At 34.9% G+C, this 22,783-nt stretch overlaps 1 pseudogene; it reads left to right on the top strand.

Annotated features, from left to right (window-relative positions):
- Nucleotides 1-20,730: 20,730 nt before the first annotated feature.
- LOC148213784 (uncharacterized) lies at nucleotides 20,731-22,641 on the top strand (annotated as a pseudogene).
- Nucleotides 22,642-22,783: the final 142 nt, after the last annotated feature.

The following is a 22,783-nucleotide window of genomic DNA, read 5'->3' as shown; positions in this document are numbered from 1 at the left end:
AATTCTTAGTGTGCTGATTAGTATTATTTGCCTAGATAGGAAGAATAAAGCAATGCGTTGTATATTTTTGATCCTCAAAATAGATTTTTAAGCAAGAGAGTTAAATGTTAAATGTTTGATGTTTGATATGTGCCTGGTAACTTGAAAAAGTTACCAGGCACATAATTATATACCCCAAAATATTCAGGGATCCTGTCTGGCTAAGACATAAGGAATCTTATAATATGCTATACTATAAATTATTAAGAATCATAGTTTAATTAATGTGTATTCTTAATAATGAAAGTATTACTAATCATTTAGTAACAGTTATTGTTACTGTAATATGCACATCTAAAAAAGGGTTTTCCACGTGATCTTATTTTCCTCTCTCTCTTGGGACAATTCATTATAGATTTATCCTATGCATACTCTAATTTATAATTGGTACCATTTTGTAGATTTTGTTTGTGGATGCTAAACAGTTCTGCATCTGTACAATGCCCAAGAGAATTCTGATTCAGTTAAAGATGATGAAAAAAGAACAGAAGAAAACAAACCTTGTTCAGCTCCTTTTCAATAATGTTCTAAAAAAGATTACAGAAGAAATTAAGTAAATGTGTTTAACATTTTTTTAGAAGCTTTCACTAAAATCTGCTTGGAATGCTTTGATCCCAGAAGTTCTTGTAGAAGTAAAATGAATATTTTTTTAAAAAGCAGTCACCCTAAATCTTACGTTCTGTCACTTCTACTCTGAAATTCAAAAGGACTTATTTTAATGAGGCTTCCAGATAACAGTGCTTAAAATTGAACTATCAGGATATACTATTCCTTATTAGGGCAAGTCTATTTTTAATCATTTAAAAATATAATCTATGGAGATTATACTCCATATACTCACTATGCTAGCTTTATTCATTAAGAATAAACAAAGACATTTTCATTCTGTGGTAGAAAATCCAGCATGGCCTGAATTTTGAGAGATGATGGTGAAACTTTTCACTTGAAGATACTACCTGAATTTTACGTCTTAAGGCATTTACTCTTAGAGAACGTGTCACTGACTGCAACTATTGCAGACGCTGCCTAGTAAGATGTGTCTATACATTATCCCTCATCCCAACCAGTGCCATACCTGTAACATATTTTGATAGTCTGCCTTGATAGCTGTATGGTTACATAGAGTGAAACTGTAAGCTCCCACAATTGCATAGAAAGACAATTGAGCCAAGCCAGTACAATGCAGAAGAAAAATCACTTTAGAAGATACTATATGAAGGAAGAAAAAGAAATAAATATTGAAAGCAATTCCAATGTTCTACCTACTGCAAACATTACATTAATCTGAAATACTAGAATCAAGTTTGCTAGAAATAAAAGAATGAAGCAGTGTTCCCATCCTTAAAATATGAGAAGATTAAGTGCATCCATTTACCCATGATGACTCTTAAGAATATCCGTTTGCTTCTGACTTCCCTGCAGTGGGATCTCCCTATATATTTACCTTTTTGCCTATGGGCATTCCCCATTTGAAGGTTATAGTTGTACTCGATGTCTCATCCTTACCTGCAAATAATTCATAAGCAAAACATTGTTCCATTACCAACTTCTAAAGAAGCAAAGGTGAAACAGATACACAAATAACACTAAACATCAAGCAATCTTGGACAGGATACCAGAAGGAGATAATTCCTTCAGGATCTTGCCATAAACTATGAAAATACTTCACTAGTTTTAAAATAATGGTGAAGGTAAAGAATTTTCCTGTATAATGATATCTATGTAGTTGAAATGGGGTTGGTGGGAGGAACCCTTCAAAAGCACCCAAATTGACTTTAAATTTCAACTTTAAAAATTCAGTTTTTTGCCACTGAGGTAAACTTTGCAAATATTTACAATTTGTTGCTTCTAGTTAGGGAGCAAAAGTCAGTAATGAACTCTGCAATTATCAAATATGTTGGGTTTTTTTCCATTTCTTTTTTAACTCTGCATGTAACTGTGCCTCTATGTTTAAATGATCAGTTCCACAGCACAGTTGCAAAGAAGTTAATCAGGAGATAGGATTATAGCTGGACACTCTCACTAGGTGGTGCTGCCACATTCCATGAAGGATTTCTATGAAGTGAATATATGATTTCCTCAGATAATTTTCTCTTGCCAACTAGATTCTTAATCATCTTACTTGGTAAAGCCTTGCTAGAAATGTGAAAAACATACAAATATTTTTTAATCTTCAGTTGGTATACAAGTATTCCTTGACTTACGACCATTCATTTAATGACCATTTGAAGTTACAACAGTGCTGGAAAAAGTGACTTACGACTGTTGCAGTGACCCCCATGGTCACGTGATCAAAATTCAGTTGCTTGGCAAACGGCATGTATTTACGACGGTTGCAGCATCCTGGGGTCACGTGATTACCATTTGTGACCTTCCCAGGGGGCTTCCAACAAGCAAAGTCAGTGGGGGAAGCCAGATTCATTTAATGATCATGTGATTCCCTTAATGACTGCAGCAAAAAGGTTGTAAAATCAGGTGTGACTCACTTAACCGCATCACTTAGCGACAGAAGTTCTGGTCCTAATTGTGATCATAAGTTGAGGACTACCTGTATTATTCTCAAGATGTGATTTTTGGTTTTTTTTATTAGTCAGCATAGCTACAATTATGTTTTGTGTGTCTGAAAATATGGAGCATATTTGCATCCTGATATAGCGGAACACATTTTATTCTATCTAGCTGAGAATGTATTTTTCCAGATTGCATCTCTATTAGTTAATCCTACCTAATGTTGCTGTAACTGATATTTTTCTATGAATCAGAACAAATTATTTAATCTCCATAAAACATGTTAATGTCAAAACTGCCTAGTAAATCTCTCTTCTATTTTCTATCATGTGATGTGCAGATCTCAGAAAAGATAGAGTTGACTTTAATTACTGAAATTTTTGTTTCCAAAAGTATTGAAGAACAATTAGTTACTTGTCACATCCAGAAATGTTGGGAGTCCCTGGTACAACTTAGTGCCTCTATCTGATAAAACCTAGTTTGCACATGTGGAGATTCTCCATTACTCCATCCAAGAGTAAAATCTGCTAAAGCTGGCACAATAATCTTTTCCTACACACCCAGTTTTTACTCTTGCTTTTTAACTGTTTTATTTGATGAAAACATCTACTAGGCCAATAAAGATATTCCTTTAATGGGGATTTTGGATTTTTTAAAATAAACCTACCGCCAAACAATATGATAGATTGCTTTCATTAGAAACATACATATATGCTTATGAACAATTTTTCTATGTAAATATTTTGGCCTTTTTACAATAAATTTCCTTCATAAGTATCTGATGTAGAAAGGTTATGCATAGGATATGTTTATATAAGTTATGTGAAAGTCAAATACTATGGAGTATTAGTTATGAACACTTGGAGTTAGATTCCTTACATTTTGAAATATATAATGTTATGTTGCCATCATGTATGCTAATTATTGGTACTCATTATGTGAACTGAATTGAGAGTTTAGCAGATCATTTTATGTGATTGATTGTATTTACTAATTTACTATTTCATTACAAAGTAACTGTAGAAATATGTAATTCAAAAAGTACACTTTACATTCCAGTTGAAGGTAACATAGTAATAGCTGAATTTATGTATTTTCAAAAATCGACACCTGTCAATATTGGAAGGAGCCACCCTAGCTAATGGGCTTAATAGATATTTATGGTACAGGAACATAAAAGAAGACAAATGTTTAAAAAGACATATTATAAAACAAAGTTTGATAGAAGTATGGAACTTTATGAGAAAAATAATAAGTCCAGCAATTTCACTGCTAGTTTCTCCCTCAAATGCTGGAGGTAGCAAGAAAAGTGCAATTACATATGCAGATATGGTCCATTCAGATTTCATGAATAGACTAAAGACATAGCAAGAATTATTTGGTGAAGGCTGGAATATACCATCATTGATGTACTTACAAATTGTTGGAAGAATAAAAACTGACCTCAAAAGCAAGAGAGGGCTTCTAAGAAAAATGACAGAATTTGAAATACTCACACAAAACCAAGACCATCTTTTAGGGTATATACTGTATACAAACTGTTAATAAATATGACATGGAGACATAAAAAATAAAAAATGGTATGATATAATTGATGCAAAACCTCAAAGAAACAATCACAATACAACAATGGGAAGAACTATGGAATGAGTCAATAAAATTCCAAGTTACAATTTAAAAGAAAATTGGTACAAAAGGTTTTATAGGTGGTATACAACTTTGTCAATAATTGCCAAGATAGAAAAAACATATAGTAATGTGTTGGAAACTCCATGGTACAGAAGGAACATTTTACCATTCGTGGTGGACATGTAAAAACTCAGACGTACTGGAAAGAAATACGCAGCACCATTCAGAGAATTTTAGAAACCAAATATGAATTGAAATCACATTTTTTAAGTTAGGCATAATTCCCGGACATATTCACAAAAATATCACAATTTATTAAGATACAGCTGCAAAGTTAAACTTAGCACAATATTAGAAAAGAGATACATTACTGAAGATTTCAGACTGGGAATTTAAACATGGAGAATATGCAGCAATGGCAAAATTAACAGCATATATTCACAACAGAAGTTTGAATTGAAGCAAGAATGGCTCCCATATAATATGTGTTATACAGCAAGGGAAATTTAGACTTTTACAGTGTTGCTCTAAGGGGGAAAAAGAGCTGATTACAGAACTGAAGTGAGAAATATATGAAATGTTTAAATGTTTATAAATATTGTATATTAGTTGGAGTAAAACAGGGGAAATTAGAAATGAAATATTTATTCCATAATGTTTTTAGTACATTTTCTTTCCTCTCTTTTTTCTCCTGTTATGGCAGGGTTCCTCAACCTTGGCAGCTTTAAGATGGGTGGATTTCAACTCGAGGCTGGCTGGGGGAATTCTGGGAGTTGAAGTCCACCCGTCTTAAAGTTGCCAAGGTTGAGGAACCCTGTGTTATGGGATTTATCTCTAAATAATAAAACAGTGGGATATTGGCAGACAGCTCAGAGACTTAAAAAGACCTTTAAAATCCTAATTCTTTTAGTTAAAAATAACTCTGTGCATTCTACTTTTTATGGTTAATCCATCAACAGAGTTGTTGGTAGTCAGGGGGTATATAAGTTTAATAAATTATTATAATTAATACACTGAGCACTAACTGTACAACTTTTGTAATTTCTCTGTCCCCTTACTTTGTATTATTATTTTCTTTTTTTTCACTTGTCTTTTTTTAATGATAAAAAAAGAGAATGCTTAAACCTCATGAGGTCTTGTGCAAGATCACTGAGATCTTATGTGCTTTCACAATCTGGTTTGTGAGTTTTGGCTTCTGTATCCTTCTTACCAAATTAATTTTTTTGGGTGGATGGGTGTAAATTTGGAGGTGATGAAAGCTCTGCCACCTGCAGGCACCATCCTGCTATTGGCCAGCCTTCCTCTTACAGCATGTTCTTATTTAATTTCTTTACTGTTTCTTTTATTCATAGACATACCACCATGAGATAATTTCCCTGCGCTGCATAATTAAGCAAAACATAATACTTTGTATTATCTCCATTTTGTAATATATGTAAGTTTTAGCAGTTTTCTTTTTTTATTTCTTTGAATCTTTCTTACTATCTGTTTGAATCCTCAGTAGTTGAAATAAATGCCATGGTTTTGTTAAGCTTTAAAAAAAGGAGTGGGGATCAACCATTTTTTTCATTTCTTCATTTAGAACTCTGAGTACAACTTGAAATCATTCCAAAATCTAATATCTGTAGTTTGTTCTAGCATTTAATCTTAAGACTGTAAGAAAGACTTCATGACTCAAAATTCATCCATATTTTTAATCTTGTTTACTCAATTGCCTGATGAACAGCCATTTAAATTGGTCTAGTACTATTACATGGATTGTAGAATTATTTTTATGTCTAAGTTTGCTTATTGTAATAAAATTCAAGGTATCTAAAGGTGCCAATTTCAGTGCACTTCAAAAGTAGCATTCTTACCAATGTTCCCATAATAGATCATAGAAGAATAAATACCATTTTGCCTTGAATAGCTTTATTTTATAAAAAGCTTTAAAAGAGCTTAACTAAGCAGAAGTCAAGCTAAGTTTATATATCAGGCTCTGCTAGAATGTCTTTAACCATCTTTTGCTGAACAAACCACAACTGGCTGGATTTAAATATTGCAGTAGCCACAAACCAGGATTTAAAATCTATAGTGTCTGGGCTCATACAATGCACTGAAACAAAAACAATCACATTTTGGTTTAGTACAATGTAAAATCTAGCCAATAATTTTTCAATACAGGTAGTCCTCAGTTAATGATGGCAATTGGGACTGGAATTGCTGTCACTAAGCAATGCAGTTGTAAAGTGTGACATCATGTGACTACGCTGCTTAGTGACAGCAATTCCACACTCCCGGTTGCTGTCGTTAAGTGATGACCGCACAGGTAATTAAGTGAGGATGTCATGTAGTCGCCATTTGCAGCCTCCTGCCAGCTTCCCCATTTACTGCTTCTCAGAATCCTCAATGTCATAATCACCAAGCACCCAGATTGTGATCATGTGACTGCGGAGACGTTGCAACTGCTGGAACTCCAAGGACCAATTGCAAGTACCACTTGTTCAGTGCTGTCACAAGTTTGAATAGTTGCTGAATGAGTGGTTGTTAAGTGGGGACCACCTGCACTATAACTGATACCTTGTGTTGATGAAAACAGGAAGAAAGGTGTGACCACAGAGGCTCTGCTTCATGGCATATTTTTTCTAAATACAATAATTTCATCTATGACTTAGTCAAGAAAACTCATACCAGTCAGTCCGTCTGACCAACCATAATAAAAAGGAACAGTTAATGTCACTTCTTGAATGTGTTGTGTCAGTTTTTCATTTTCTATATCTAATTATGACACCAGAAAAGTATACCAGTGGAGTTCTATCTGACTTAAATAGATCTCACACTGTTCTTTATTAGTTAATTCAATAATTTAGTCAGAATTCAGCCAGCTGCATTTTCAATATATTTGCATCTTCCATGGGAGTTTTTGATTGGACAGCTCTGTGAATAAAGATCTTTTATATGACAGCACAGATGGATTCATATTTAATGGCATGCAAACATGCACATACACAATAAGCTAGGTATACAAAAAATCAGGCCCCACAGGTCAATCACAATAGGTTTTTTTTTACCCCAGAGAAAATGTTACTATACTTAGGAATGTTCAAAGGTCATGTGTCAAACAAGTAAGGAAGTGTAATGGTCTGTGAGAATGTCCTTGAGAGACAGGAGGAGTAGCAGCAGACTAGGCAATGGTCAGAGAAGAGGCAGCTTAGCCTGCAGAAGCAATGGGGGTGTGGCAAACATCTCAGAAGGGACCCTCCCTAGCTTTTTGGACTGTAAAGGCAAGGGAGGAGAGATGTACAGTACTTTCAGATTTTCAAGATTCTGTTACTATAACCTTACCATAAAGGTAATGTTAGTACTCATGGTTAGCGCTTCTTGTCTGGATTACCTCTAAGGGTATATTTAAAGCGATTAAAAGAAAATCGCAATCAATTTGAGTATTTAATGTAATTTGTACAGTAAATTGGCATGGGGTCCGACTTTTGGTATACCTCATATTTAGCCCAGTACTAACAGCATCTTTCACACTTGGATTGTTTACCGCAAAGAATGACCTGTTGCATCAGACTAGCATCCCACTGTCCATCATATTGTTTCGTACATAATTAAAAGTGGTTCTGGAAAGTGCACAGGTAGAGTATGAAGGAAATAGGCTTACTTCTGCTCTCCTCCCCATTACATCTCCATCACTTGGAAATTATTTCCTTTAAAATCATGTATATTTCAGTCCTGATTGAAGCTGCTTATTTACTTCTATTTAGAACATTTATAGATTAGGAAGAAGGAACTGGGAAAAAAGAATAGGTCAGTCTTCTGTCAGTAACTAAAAGTCATTTTCACACTACCATTCATCAGAACTTTTTACTGCCAAAAGAAGTGAGAATGATTCATAGAAACTCTACCCTGAGCCAGAAAAAACTGGGCAGAATGGCATGTTCCATTTGGAAAACTACCTGACTGTAACTTGCCATATATTTTTTTTAAAGTTACTTTCCTTAAATGGAAATTTATGTCATAATTAAAAGAGCTCATTAATAAAACAGTACTCATATTACTCCCTACAGTTTTGCAGCTCAGGACTCTATTTTACCCAATTTCTTTTACATTCTAACGCCACCCTATAATTTTCACTATTGGGTGGCCATTTAATGTTCTCTTGAGTGGAATTGATATTCAGGTAGTGTTTTACCCTTATCCAGACACTGTCTTAGGATGGCCTCTAAATGTGTAAAATTGGTTAGGCTTTGTTATCTGTTGCTTGGAGGGAAGTCAGATGATTGGCAGTACAGGTAGTCCCCAGTTTAAGAACAAGTTCCATTCCCAAGGTCTGTCCTTAAGCGGAATTTGTATGTAAGCCAGAACAGTATTATTGTATAATACTGTATAAGTAGCATTGTGTAACTAACTTGAACCATGGTGTATTTAACTCAAATCATTGCGTATTTAACTCGAATTTTGCTACAATAGGCTCTGTTTTTACTACAGGTCATCTGTAACCCAGACGTTCTTAACCTAGGGACTACCTGTATTACAAACAGAGGCAGGACAGGCATCAGGAACGGAACAGGGAAAGCAGATTTCAAGATGATATAATTTCCTGCTGATTCAAGTGTTGGATGGATACAAGTCAGTAGTGGGGAAAGGCCATCAGTGGCTGGGTTTATCTTAATGTTAAGCCACAGACAAAATACACTGTGACTTTAGCACAGTGCACGTGAATCTATAGTGACTAGCTTCCTACATACTACTAAACTATGATTTAATCCCAGTTTCCTAAATAAGTTACTATTGGGTTGATTTATAAATCATGTTAAGCCATAAATCACAGTTACAGTGGCTGGACATGTCTGACCTCACCAAGTAGAGATCAGCAACTCATATTAGTACAATCTGTGAAAGCTTTATATGTACATTTTTATGTGTATACTTTTTAAAATTGTTTTATTAAAATATTTTATATAGATAATAATAGATTCAAAAAAAGAAAAAATGTAAAGTAAATGTGAAAAAGAAAAAAAAAGACAAAGAGAAGATAGAAAAAAGAAAAAGAAAATAAAAGAACAAAACAGAACAGAAAACATGAATATATATATATGGCTTCCAATCTTCCTCTTGGCAGTTATACATACAATTCTAATCAAATCTCTCTCCAAGATTTCATCACACTTACCTTCTTTCTATAACCTTTCTAATCATCAAAACCATAAGGCACAAATCATTTTCTTTCTTACGCAAAAATCCCATAAGGGGTTTCCAGTCATTGATGAATATCAATAATGACCTTTCTCTAATCAAGACGTCAGTTTGTCCATCTCAGCAAGTTCTGTCAATTTCACCAGTCATTCCTCCATAATGGGTAATGCTGAATCTTTCCATCTTTGTGCATATAGTAATCTCACCGCAGTAATGATATATTGAAATAACCTTCCATGGCTCCTTTTTGTTTATCCATCAGTCTTAAAAGGAAAAGTTCTGGCTTCAATTGAATAGTAATCTTTAAAATCCTCTGTATCAATGTATGTATTTGAATCCAATTTTTTTTAGCTTTTTTACATGATAAAATGTCCCTTCACATTGTTCACATTTCCAACATACATTTCAAATGCCTTTATACTTTCTAGATGATTTCTCTGGCATCATGTACCAATACATCATTTTATAAAAATTTTCTTTAAGTTCATAACATAATGTAATTTTCAACCCTTTTAACCACATATTTTCCCACTGATCCATCTGTATATTATAGCCAAAATTCTCAGTCCACTTTATCATATATTCTTTAACCTGTTCTTCCTCAGTTTCAAATTTCAACAAAAGTTTATACATTTTAGCAATTATACTCATCATCAGTAGACAATTGCACTTCAAATTCTGTCTTACTTTGCTCCATACCATAAGTCTTTTTATCCATTTTAAATCTTTCTGATAACTGTAAATGGGAAAATCATTGACAGCTATGTCCTTTTGCCATTAGTTGCTCTCTTGATTTAATATTTTATTCCTCTTGGTGATTTTCCAGTAATTCCTGGTACATTAGTCTTTGTCTGTTGTTTCTCTTCTATAAAGTGCTTCTTGTGCTGAGATCCATAGAGGTGCTTTCGGGTACAGCCTGAGTTCATATCTATTCCATATTCTCAATATGGCATGTCTAATAAAATTGTTTTTAAAATCCACATTAACTTAACTTTTATCATACCATAAATATCCATGCCATTCAAACCTCAGGTCATGACTTTCTAACTCTAAAAGTCTTTTGTTTCTCAGCAACACTCATTTTTTCATCCAAACCAAACAACAAGCTGTAAAATACAATTTCAAATCCAATAAACCCAATGCTCCTCTTCCCTTTACATCTTGCAAGACTTTATATTTAACTCATGGTTTTTTCCCTTGCCATACAAATTTAGATATATCTTTTTGCCATTGCTTAAATGGTACATCAGTTGTGAAAACAGGTATTGTCTGAAACAAAAACATCATTCTAGGCAAAACATTCATTTTTATCACAGAAACTTTCCCTAACAGTGACAATTTTAATTTCTCCCATCTTAACATGTCCTTCTTAATTTCATTCTATGTCTTAACATAATTGTTTTGAAATAACATATCATTCATATTCGTCATAATAATGCCAAAATGTTTTACTTTTTTATTTTAAAACCAGTTTTCTCCATCAGTTCTATTTGATCTTCTTTTTAATTTTTTTTAACATCTTTGTCTTCTGATTATTAATCTTAAAACCTGCTAGTATACTAAAGTCCTTTAATTTTCCTATTAATGTTTCTATTCCCTCTAATAGTTCCTCCAAACTATCACCAGGTCATCCACATCTGCATCCATTAACTTATAAGTTTCTTTTTTAATCTTTACTCCCATGATTCTCTCATCTTGTCTTATATATCTATTCAGTACCTCAAGAATTAAAATGAACAAGAGGGGAGACAGCAGGCATCCTTGTCTTGTCCCTTTTTGAATTTCACAAAGTTTTCTTAATTCTCCATTAACAATTGTGCTGTCTATGAAGTATGAATCAATCATACTCACGTAATAAAATTATCTCCAAAGTTCATGTGTTCTAGAATTCTAAACAAGAAAATCCAGTTCAAATTATCAAAGGCCTTCTCTGCATCTAAGAAGATCAATGCAGCTTGTTTTTTATTGTGTTGCTCCAAGTACTCCAGACTATCCAACACATTTCTAATATTATCTCATAATTGTCTTTTAGGTAAAAACTCAAATCAATCTTCATGGATAAAGTCACATAAAATTATTTTCAACCTTTCAGCCAAAATCATGGTAAACAATTCATAGTCATTATTTAATAAATATATTGGTTGATAATTTCTTGTTAAAGTCAGGTCCTGGGCCTCTTTAGGAATTAATGCTATATTAGCTTCTTTCCAGCTGTCAGGAATCTTTCCGTTCTGTAAATAATATTCATCATGTATTGTAAAGGTTGTAAAAGGTTATCCACAAAACATTTTTAGTAAGAGGCCAGCAGACCATCTGGTCCATGTGCCTTTCCTGTTTTAGTCTTTTTAATAGCTTCATAAATTTCCCTTATTGTTATAGGTCCATTCAGCATTTCTCTCTGATTTTCTGTGATCTTTGGTAAATTCTGTTTATGTAAAGGAAACGTCCTGACCTTTCAGAAATAATATTGATGAAACACTTTTCGCATATTTGCATTATCTGTTATTACAGTATTTCCTTCTTGTAACTTTAGTATCACTGTCCTTTTCTTTTTGCAATTTATAAGCCAACCATTTCCCCAGTTTATTTGTAAATTCAAAATTTCTTTGTTTTGCATAATTCATATTTATTTCCATCTCTCTCACTGTTGACATAGATAATTGTCTCTGTGGAAGCTTAATTTGGTGGGTAATAGTTTTTAACTCTTCTTCCTTTTTTTTAATCACATCCAAAATCACTTGTATTTTCTCTTGCTTTTTCTTTTTAAATTCACTGTTACATTATATAAAATATCTTCTTACAAAAGCTTTGCTTACATCCAAGCAATTCTTACTTCTGCACCTTTAATAAGATTATAATAAGGTTATTCTCAAGAAATTGTTTTAACTTCTTTTTGCAATCCTCAACTACCATTTCCTTTTGCAGCAATGTCTCATTCAATCTCCATCTAAAGATATATTTTTCCTTTTAAAAGTTAAAGTCACTAGGTTGTGGTCTGAGAAAGTCTTTGGCAATATTTCCACTATAAAATTACGAACAATAGTAGCCAAATTCTTAGAGATCCAAATAGTATCTATTTTTGAAAAAGATCTATGTCTTTCAGAAAAAGAAGTATATTCTTTTGAGTTACCATTTTTATATCTCCATACGTCAACAAGCTCCAAACTGACCATTAAATCAAAGAAAACCTTTGATAGTTTGCCTTGTGTATTTTTAATATTTTTCTCAGAAGTTCTATCTTTTTGTGGGGAAACCACCCATTCCAATCTCCTAGGAGACAGCAATTTTCATATAGTCCAATAGTTTATCCATAAGTCTTTTATAAAATGCTGTTTTATCTTCATTTGGGGGATAAATTCCCAATATCAAAGTCTTAGCTCCTTGTATAACTTCCACCCCAACATATCTGCCATAATCAACAGTCAATATAAGTTTTGGATATAGTTGAGAATTTATATACAAAACAACTCAATTTCTTTTTTTCATTCCTGCTGAAATGAATTCTTCACCCAAATTTTTGTGACTCAAATATTTTATATCTTTTTTTTCCTAATATACAGTACATTTCTTGTAAGTCACATCTTAACTTTTCAAATAATGATTTTTTTCTCTTTTGAAGAGTATTTGCTACATTTATATTCCATGCTAAGCATTTACAATCCATAATTACCCCAAGATTTTAGAAAAGTCAATACCTGTAGTACTCAATGGTATCATCTTCAGTGTCCTGTTGTATCTGTTGTGGCATTTGTTTAGTCAGATCTGTCATTGTCACTTCCATTTGTATTTCCTCCAATTCTTCTTTGAATTTTCCCAAGAAATCTCTTGCATTCTGCATAGAGTTCAGTCTGAATCTCTGCTGTTTAAAAGTAAAAATCACCCCTTCCAACTTATCCCATCTAAATGGAATCTTCTTTTATTTAAGTTTGTCGGTCAGAAAAAAATACTTTTTTCTCTTATGCAGTACAGGTAGTCCTTGCCTAACAACCACACAGCTTCTGAAGCCTCTCCACTCTGGGGTTGAAAATCCTCCATGGCTGAAAATCCTGCTTGGACTTTGGCACAAAGCTTTTTCAGCCAACCCAAAAGTTCCATGTGCTAAATGCCCCTTGTGGGGGTGTTTAGCCCATGGAGCTTTGGGGACTGGCTGAAAATGCCCTGTGCCAGAATCCTGCTTGGGTTTCAGCATGGAGCTTTTTCAGCCAGCCCCCAGAGATAAGAGGGAGTCCTCTTGGCAGGTGGGAGCGGTTGTAACCTCCCCTGCAGGCTTCCCCATTGACTTTCTGGGGAAGCCAGCAGGGAAGATTGCAAATGGTGATCACATGATCGCAGGGCACTCGGCAACTGGTTGTAAGGGCGAACTGATTGCCAAGGGCCCAGATCACCATAACTTTGGTTACGGGTCGTAAGTCCCTTCGTTCAGCCCCATTGTAACTTCAAATGATCACTGAACAAATGGTCATTTAGCGAGGACTACCTGTATTCTAACTGGAATTTCCTTAAATACAATTACATCTGTATTATCAATCCTCAATCTAGTATTAAAATGCTGCTGCAAAACTTGATCTCTAGTCTTCTTCCTGACAAAGTGCATAAGGACATCCCTTGGAATGTTTCTAAATTTTGCAAATTTTGTATTGATCCTATAAACCTTATCAATCTCTGTCTCTGTGTCCTCTTCATCTCAATCCAAAAAGCTAGACAGAGACTTAACAATCTTTTCTGTAATATCTTCCCCATGATCTTCTGGAATTGCTCTAAATCTTAAACAAAATTCTTTTTCTCTAGTTCCAGTAATGCCAAGTTGTCTAAATCTTTCTCCACCTCTATTTATAAGTTTTGTTTTACTTTCTAAAACTTCCACCTTGTCATTTGTTTTATATCTCAAGCCAATTGTCCTACAGATTCTTCAATTTTCTTAACTTCTTTTTTCATGTCCTTTTTTATCCCTGCAAATTCTTCTCCTTTTTCCATTTCTTTTTAAAAATCCATTTCCTTATTAAAAGCATCCAAACTATTGGCAAATGTTGTAGTCATCTTGCCAAATTCTTCATTTTCTGCAATAAATCTAGCATGATGCCCTTATCTGTAAGTTGTTCTCTTTCCTTTTCCTATTTTTGCTGCTTTTCTTGTTGTTGCTATTATGATAAAGTGAAAGTATGTCAATTACTAGGGTGAAAGTAAAAAGCAAGCTTATCCTTTTTTCTTTTTTTCTTTTTTTCACTGTTTTGCTTTTCTCTGCCTTTGACACGTTAGTCCCAATTAGCTCTCTGTAGCTACAGTCAGGAAGTCTGGCTCATATTACCCTTATCTTCTTATTTTGCAAAATCCACCAATTATCTTCTTTCCTTAAAAATAAAATTCAGCATTCCTATGGAGGTCCGGTCTGTTTGTCTGATTAATTTTACTATTTTCAAAGGCAATTTCATCAGAAAAAAAAAAAATCTGTTTTCTAAAGTTACTGTCCCCTTTATCCATTTAAAACTTTCTTAAATCACAATCTTGTTAATCTTTTTGCTTTTAAGTTAAAATCCTTTAAGATAGGAATTTTTTTTCTTAATTCCAAAAAGAAGGTGACTCTCTGAGTGTCTTTGTTCTTTCCTGCCATTCGGAAGATCCCTCTTAATTTTTAATTGTGTCCAAAAGGGTTTAAGAAAATGAGGCTTTTTGTGGTCGTATGTCCATAAAGGCTACACGGCCATTTTGAGCATGATAATAATCCCTTGGCTCCCAAGCCACTCAACTCATGATTGACCACAAGAAACTCAGTTCCTGTGGTTTCCTCACGAGGAGCGACTATCCAGAGCACAAGTGGGCAATCTCCCAATCTCTTCTTCTCTGGAAAGAATTTCGTCAGCCAGAACTTGCTGCCTGACTGCCAGTCTTAGCCCTGGTCCTGTCCCTGATCACAGAGATGCTCTCAGGGACATTTAACCTGTCATAGGTCCTCACCCAGAAGCCCATATGTGTGTATGTTTAGAGGCCAATAGACCAGCTGGATTCTAATCTTCCAGGCCTTAAAAAAACAAAGAAACAAACCAAAAACATTTTGGTACCATTACAATTTCTAAAGTATTTAAAACTGAACTGCTATTAAAAGCTCTCCATTTATTAAAAAGTTTAAAAGATGGTTTCCAAAATGAAACTCTGTCTATAAATGGCCTGATACCACCTTGTGGGCATGATATCATCCCCCCAAGTAAGAGACAACTTTATGTCTATGGCTTCAAATATTTATTTATGGTTTTAGAACATTATTTTGTTCTTCAGGAAGGGGGGGGGGAAGAGGGAAATATGCCTTCCTGGCAAATGTAGCAATTTTAGCCTTCATCTTTTGTAAAAATTTGCCTCTGGCCAAAATGACAAAATTTGCCCCTCTCTTTTTTTGTTTAAATATGTAATTGCATTTCCTGGATTAATGGGTCTATCCTTTAACCTATTCTTAATCCTAGTCTTTAGGGCTGTTGTTTGCTGGAATACGACTACTACTACTTTAAATTTGTATACCACCCACTTCTCAACAATTGACATGAAGAGAGATGTTTTAGATGTGATTAAAACCTTGTCTGAAGGATTTGTAGAACTCTACTAACCAGAACCTCACCTGCACATAAAAGACAGGCAAAGTTTTGATTACACCATTGTGGCCACCATCTTGGCTTCTGCTGGCAAGTAAAATGTAATGGTTATTGTAAAGAATAGAGAAGACAGCCCGTTTGATCACTGCCCTTTTTCTACTCTGCTGACAGAGTTGGCTCTGATATCTCTGTGTCAACATGAGAGATGCAACATGGTCTCCAGTCCTCTTGGCATTTTGAAGCAGATGATTTACAGTACAATATCCTTTTAGCTGCTGTGTATATGCAAATGCTTGGTGAGACAATATAAGTGTACCCTTTTTTTTTTAAAGCTGCATACTTATGAATGTTGTCCTCTATGCTCCCTAAAAAGAGCTTAATACAAAAGAATTTCAGCCTTATTTTCAATCCAAACACTGCAATCTCCATCTCGAACACTAGTATAGGCAGAAATTCATGAACTGGGATTTGATTACAGGTAGCTATCCAATTGGGACCAGCAACTTGGTTGTTAAGCGAAGTGGTTGCTAAGTGAAACTGTAACTGTGCTTATTATCTTACTTCAGATTTCCTTTGCTTTACAGACCTGTGAAGGTCATAGATGTGTGGATTGGTCGCAACATTACTTTTTCATCACCATCGTTAGCTTGAATGGTCACTAAATGAGGCAGTCACTAAGCAAGGACTACCTATACTTTATAGCTAATTTTAAATAAATTAATTCAGAAATAGAGCCACAGTGCAAACTACACATGTATAATCCTATATGCACATACATGCACCAGGAAATCTGTGGGTCTTATTTAAGAGAAAATATAGGCATTGCACTAAGCCTTTTCTACTAATCCATGGCTTGTTTAACTGTAGTTTGATTAAACAACTATTTGCTGAATTTAACAATATACAAAGTCTTAATAGGTTAAAGTACCTGACCAACCTTGTTCGGACTCAGAAGCCAAGTAGGTCTGGATCTGGTTTGGTGCAATGGGAAACCACAATAGAAGACCAGCATTATAAACCAGACCAGACAGTTAAAAAAAATCCTGGAGGAAAGGAACAGCTAGCCAGTTCCCTACTGTTGTCATGAAAGTTACACAAAAGTGCACCCAAGGCAACATCAGGCATTAAGTTTGACTTGAAGGAGGCTTCATTTAACCCCACATTAGCCAACCATATTTTAGCCTAGCATGTAGCATGAATACAGCTGATGTGATTAGATTATAATTCACGGTCTCATGCAACTCCAGAAAATTGACTTAATTCAGTTTACAGGTAGTCCTCACTTAATGGCCATTCGTTTGATGACCGTTTGAAGTTATGACAGCCTCAGAAAACGTGTTTTATGACCTGTACTCAGTCTTATGACCATATCAAACCATTGTACTCCCCCATGGTCATGTGATTATGATTTTCAACCTTTTTTACAATGGTTCTAAAGCAAATCACTGTGGTTGTTAAGCAAATCACATGGTCATTACGCAAATCACATGGTCATTAAATGAATTCTGGCAAAAAAAATGTTCACTGAGGAAGCTAGATTTGGTTAACAACCATGTGATTTATTTAACGACCATGGTGATTAGCTTAACGACCACAGTGATTCGCTTTATGACTGTCAGAAAAATGGTTGTCAAATCAGGTCCAGTCACATAGTGACTCAATTAACGACCACCCTGCTTAATGACCAATTTATAATTTATAAAAATGCCCCCCCCCGTCATCTTGAATGTTTTTAGTATTTATGTATAGGGTTGTTTTATAGTCGGATTTTAATTGATTAATTAATTTTAATTATTTACTATGGTATTGCTTTTTAATGGCTTGGGTTTGTGGTTTTAATTGTGAGCCGCCCAGAGTCACCCGTTGGGGGAGATGGGCGGCATACAAATTTAATAAATAAATAAAATAAATCAATTTTCCAGTCTGTATTGTGGTAATTAAGCGAGGACTACCTGTACCGAGGTTAAGGAAACCAAGTATAAGTCTGGGCCAAAGTCAGTCAAGGGAACTCTCCCCTTGGCTGTTGTTTTGAAAGTGGGGCTTGCTTTGCTGCCTGCAGTACGGTCAAAATTACTCTTGTCGTTAATCATTTCCTGAGACAATTTCCCCCAGTCCAATCACTTTTCCCTCTTGCACATTTACTCCTTCACTATATAGCATTAACTAAGATTTAAAAAACACTTTTTTTTTTTGTGGAACCTCTTCCCTGTGTTTACCTGCTGGGGGCAGTTTTCTCAAAACCGGTGAGGCTGACTCATCCATTCCAAAGATCAGAGCCTTTGGAGGCCCATTGCAGCTGGAAACGTCTGTTGGGAAGGTGGCACTTCCAAAGAGAGTGGCATTATTGCCTTCCTCTTGCGCGTCTTTCCGAACAGGTGGGCCTTGTTCCACACCGTGGGTGAGCCCTTTGCCGAAGTCAGTTGCTGTGCTGCACTTCGTACGTGTCACTGGATTTGCATGTCGCACTCCGCTGTACTGAGGCATGTTTGGGCTTGGTGTGGTATGTGAACCCAGAGTGATTGTGATTTGTAAACCATACTTGCAAGTCTTAGTGTGTTGTGCGAATTGCCAGTGACTGTGCTTTATTTAATAAGGTTTGGCTAAGGAAACACGACACATGCACTCAGCCAGTGTCATACCTGCTGTTCTACCTACTGAGAACAGAAACCTCCCTTGGGAAAAGAAACATCTTATAGGGAATGCAGGAAGGGGTCCCTTTGCATCTCTTCTCGATGGCTATTTAAGTTAAATGCATGGGCCCCCGTCAATGTTTTATTTCCCCTTTTTTGAAACACAGGCACCTATGTAGTTATTTATAAGAAATCCAAGGGGCACTTGGTGGTCCCCATTTTGATTAGAACCCAACAAGCTTACTCTAGTAGAAAGTTAAAAAAAAAAAAAAAAGAATGGTATACTTTGGACTCAAAATTGTTTTCTCACAGGACTGCAGATTTCAAAGCTGCTGCAGTGTAGAAGCCTGAGGGGTTAGGGTTAGGGTGGGGCTTCTCCCCAGTGAACAAGGATTTGTGGTCTTTTTAGGCCAGTTTCATAAGCTTCCCTTTAATTCTGAGACGAGCAAGCTTTTTGTGGCCCAGAGAGCATTTGAAGACCAGTGAAACAATTAGGTGGAGTAGGTGACACCATTTGCACCTGTGATTGGGACCATGATTTTCTGGTTTCATTATCAATGGATTTGGAGGCAGTGCTTTTTTATTTTAAAAGATTGTGCTAAAGTTATTTTAGGCATATGCAACATTTGTTGTATGTTTCATCTCAAAAAAGGGAAGTATTTAGCCATTTTTAATTTAACCAGATTTAGTTTCTAGTGGCTACAAAAAGAAAAATGCTTGGGCCCTAACCCTAATCCTGCAAATAGAAGTAGAACAACTGTGGCAAAAGAAAGCAAAGATAGTACCAATAGTTATAGGCGCCTTAGGTGCAATTCCAAAACATCTGGAGCACCACTTGAGCACCGTCGGCATTGACACAATCACCACCAGTCAATTGCAAAAGGCAGCTTTACTTGGAACAGCTTACATCCTGCAATGATACCTTTGACACCATCAAACAACATCTGCCTATCCCAGGTCCTTGGAAAGGACTTGATAGGTGGATAAAAATCCAGTCTAAACATCTGGCTGACTATGCAACCAACCATAATAATAATAATAATAATAATAATAATAATAATAATAATAATAATAATACCAGTGCTGACCAGTACTGTTATTATTATTATATATGGTATTATTATTATTATATATGGTGTGTGTGTGTGTGTGGTATACTGGTATTATCATTATTATTATAATACCAATAATACCAGTGTTGATCAGTACCTATGTCTCTTCAACAAGAAGAATTAAAAGAGAAAATTATGGCATATGTACAATTACCAGTAGAAAGACGAAGACTGCCAGCACTGAAAGTACACCCCAAAAAAGACCTGACACCTCTAATGAAGGACGTGAACAAGGCGCTTGCAACAATTTAAATAACATCTATCGAACAGACCAATCAGCTTGCCTACAGTACAGCAGTGGTGGTTATAGAAGAATTGGGTATCAACATTAAAAAACCAAAAGCAAAATCATATTCAATCCCAAAGTGGAAGATCAGACTGGAGGCCAACATAAAGAAATTAAAAGCCGATGTGAGTAATTTAAAGAACACAAAAGAGCAAAAATTGAAGAATGCAAGGATCAAGACAAGCCTAATTAAAAAATATTGGCTCAGCACCAGAAAAATTGAAGAAACTTTGGAAATCATAAAATAAGAAATAACAGCAATAGCTGGGAAAATTGAATGCTATGTGGCATGAACCATCCATTTTAAGCAAAACCAGCTATTCCAATCAGATCAGGGGTGATTTTACCAAAGTATAAATGGCAATAGAAATTCTAAAAGCTGAACAAAAATTAAAGAATCCAGTTTTGGAAAGATCTGTGGGAAACTCAAAAAGATTATAATAAAAATGCTGGATGGATAAAATAATTTGAAGATGATTTTTGTAAAAATCAAATGGAAGAAATAATAATAACAGCAGAAATGGTTAAAAATTGAGTGAAAAGTATTAAAAACTAGTCATCTCCTGGAAATGATCAATTGCATGGCTTTTAGCTCAAACATGTGACTAGCTTACATCCAATTATAGCTAAACAGCTTAATGAAGTATTGTGTAAAGGAGGCATCAGTGACTGGTTAATAACTGACAAAACTATCTGATTCAAGAAGACCCAGCAAAAGGGACAACACTAAGAAACTATAGGCCAATAGCATCCTTGCCTATAATGTTTAAATTACTGGCATAATAGTGGACAACATCCAGGATTATTTGGAATAAAATAACAACCTTCCAGTAGAACAGAAAGGAAATAAAAGGAAAAGCAGAGATACAAAAGATCAGCTTCTGCTTGATAAAATGGTTTTGGAGAATTGCAAAAGCTGGAAAACCAATTTACATATGGTCTGGATTGATTATAAAAAGATGTTTGATTCATTGCCGCATAGTTAGATCATCAAATGTTTGGAAACAACTGATTTCAGCAAAAACATTAGAATCTTTATTGAAAAAATAATGAAGCAGTGGAAGACTTCCAACTGGTGGTTGGAAATGAAAAATATGGGCTTGTCAACATTAGGAGGGGCATCTTCCAGGGTGATTCATTATCACGCTTATTATTTGTCATTGCTATGATCCAACTTTCAGTGATTTTGAAAAAAATTTTTTTACTACTGAACAGCAAAAAATGCTAATAAAATCTCACATTTGCTTTATCTGGATGATCTGAAGCTTTATGGAAAATCAGAAATCTAAATCCAGTCACTGACAAATACTGTAAGAATTTTTAGCACAGATATAGCAATGGAATTTGGCGTAGAGAAATGTGCTACAGTAGCAATAAATCAGGGTAAAATCACGAACAGCAATGGAATTGATTTTGAAATGCCGAACGGCCAAACCATCAGGAGCCATCAGGATGAAGTCTACAAGTATCTGGGCATTTTACAGTTGGATAACATCAAGCATGGACAAGTTAAAAATGTGATCAGTAAAGAATACATCCAAAGAGTGAGAAAATTGTTAAAGACAAAATTGAATGGTGGAAACACCATCAAAGCCATTAATATCTGGACCATTCCTGTTATACAATACACTGCTGGAATTATTAACTGGACACAAGCTGAACTGGACAGTTTGGACTGAAAAACAAGAAAACTCATGACTATTCCCTATGATTTACATCCCTGTAGTGATATTGATAGATTATACCTGCCCTGCAGAAATGGAGGCAGAGGTTTACTTCAAGTCAAACAAACTATTGAAGAAGAAAAGCATGCATTGGCTGATTATGTAAAAGACAGTCAAGAACAAGCACTGATGCAAGTTAAAAATTGGAACTTATTGAATGTACAGGAAACAAAAAGTGAATATTGAAATAATATAATAAAAACATGAACAGAATGCTGGCAAGGAAAAGCATTACAAGGTCAGTTTCTACAAGAGATTGAAGGTAAAGTGGATAAAAATAAAACCTGGCAATAACTTATAACTGGAACATTAAAAAAAGAAACTGAAGGCTTGATTTTGGCTGCTGAAGTGCAAGCTATTCAAACTAATGCAATCAACGCTACAATTGAAAAATCAACAAATGATTCAAAGTGCAGATTGTGCAAAGAAGCAGAAGAAACAGTAGATCTTATACTCAATTCATGCAAAAAGATCTCACAAACTGACTATAAACAATGACATAACACAGTTGCCAGAATGATTCACTGGAACTTCTGTAAAAATTATTATGTGCTAGTAATGAAAAATTGGTGGGCACATATAGTTGAAAAGTAGTTGAAAATGTACAGGTTAAAATACTGTAGGATTTCCATACTGGTAAAGTTTTGGCACATAACACACCAGATCTAATTGTGGTTGAAAAGAAGAAAGTGTGGATAATTGATGTGACAATACCAGAGGATAGTAGAACAGAACACAGAGAACTGGAGAAGATCATAAAGTATCAAGATCTGAAAACTGAAGTTGAAAGCTTATGGCATAAACTGGCAGTGGTGGTCCCAGTGGTTATCGGCCACACGGCCATACCAAAAAACCTTAGAAAATCTGTGCATTGACAACATTTTGATCTGTCAATTATAAAAGACCACACTGCTTGGATCCACACATATAGTACACCAATACATTACAACATCCTAGGTTCTTGGGAAGCACTTGATGCGAATGAAGGCCAAGACCAGCAAAAGAGCTGGCAGCTGTGATTCCATGTTGTTGTGTATATAATAATGATAATAATAGTAATAATAATTGTATACAACATAATTTCAAACATAGTTGGAGT

This window comes from Python bivittatus, unplaced genomic scaffold (assembly GCF_059951505.1).
Source record: "Python bivittatus isolate LINGU-HERP-01145 unplaced genomic scaffold, Pbiv_v1 ctg000850_np1212, whole genome shotgun sequence".
NCBI lineage: Eukaryota > Metazoa > Chordata > Lepidosauria > Squamata > Pythonidae > Python > Python bivittatus.
The sequence above is the reverse complement of the archived record's forward strand: the minus strand, read 5'-3'. Positions and strand labels throughout refer to the sequence as shown.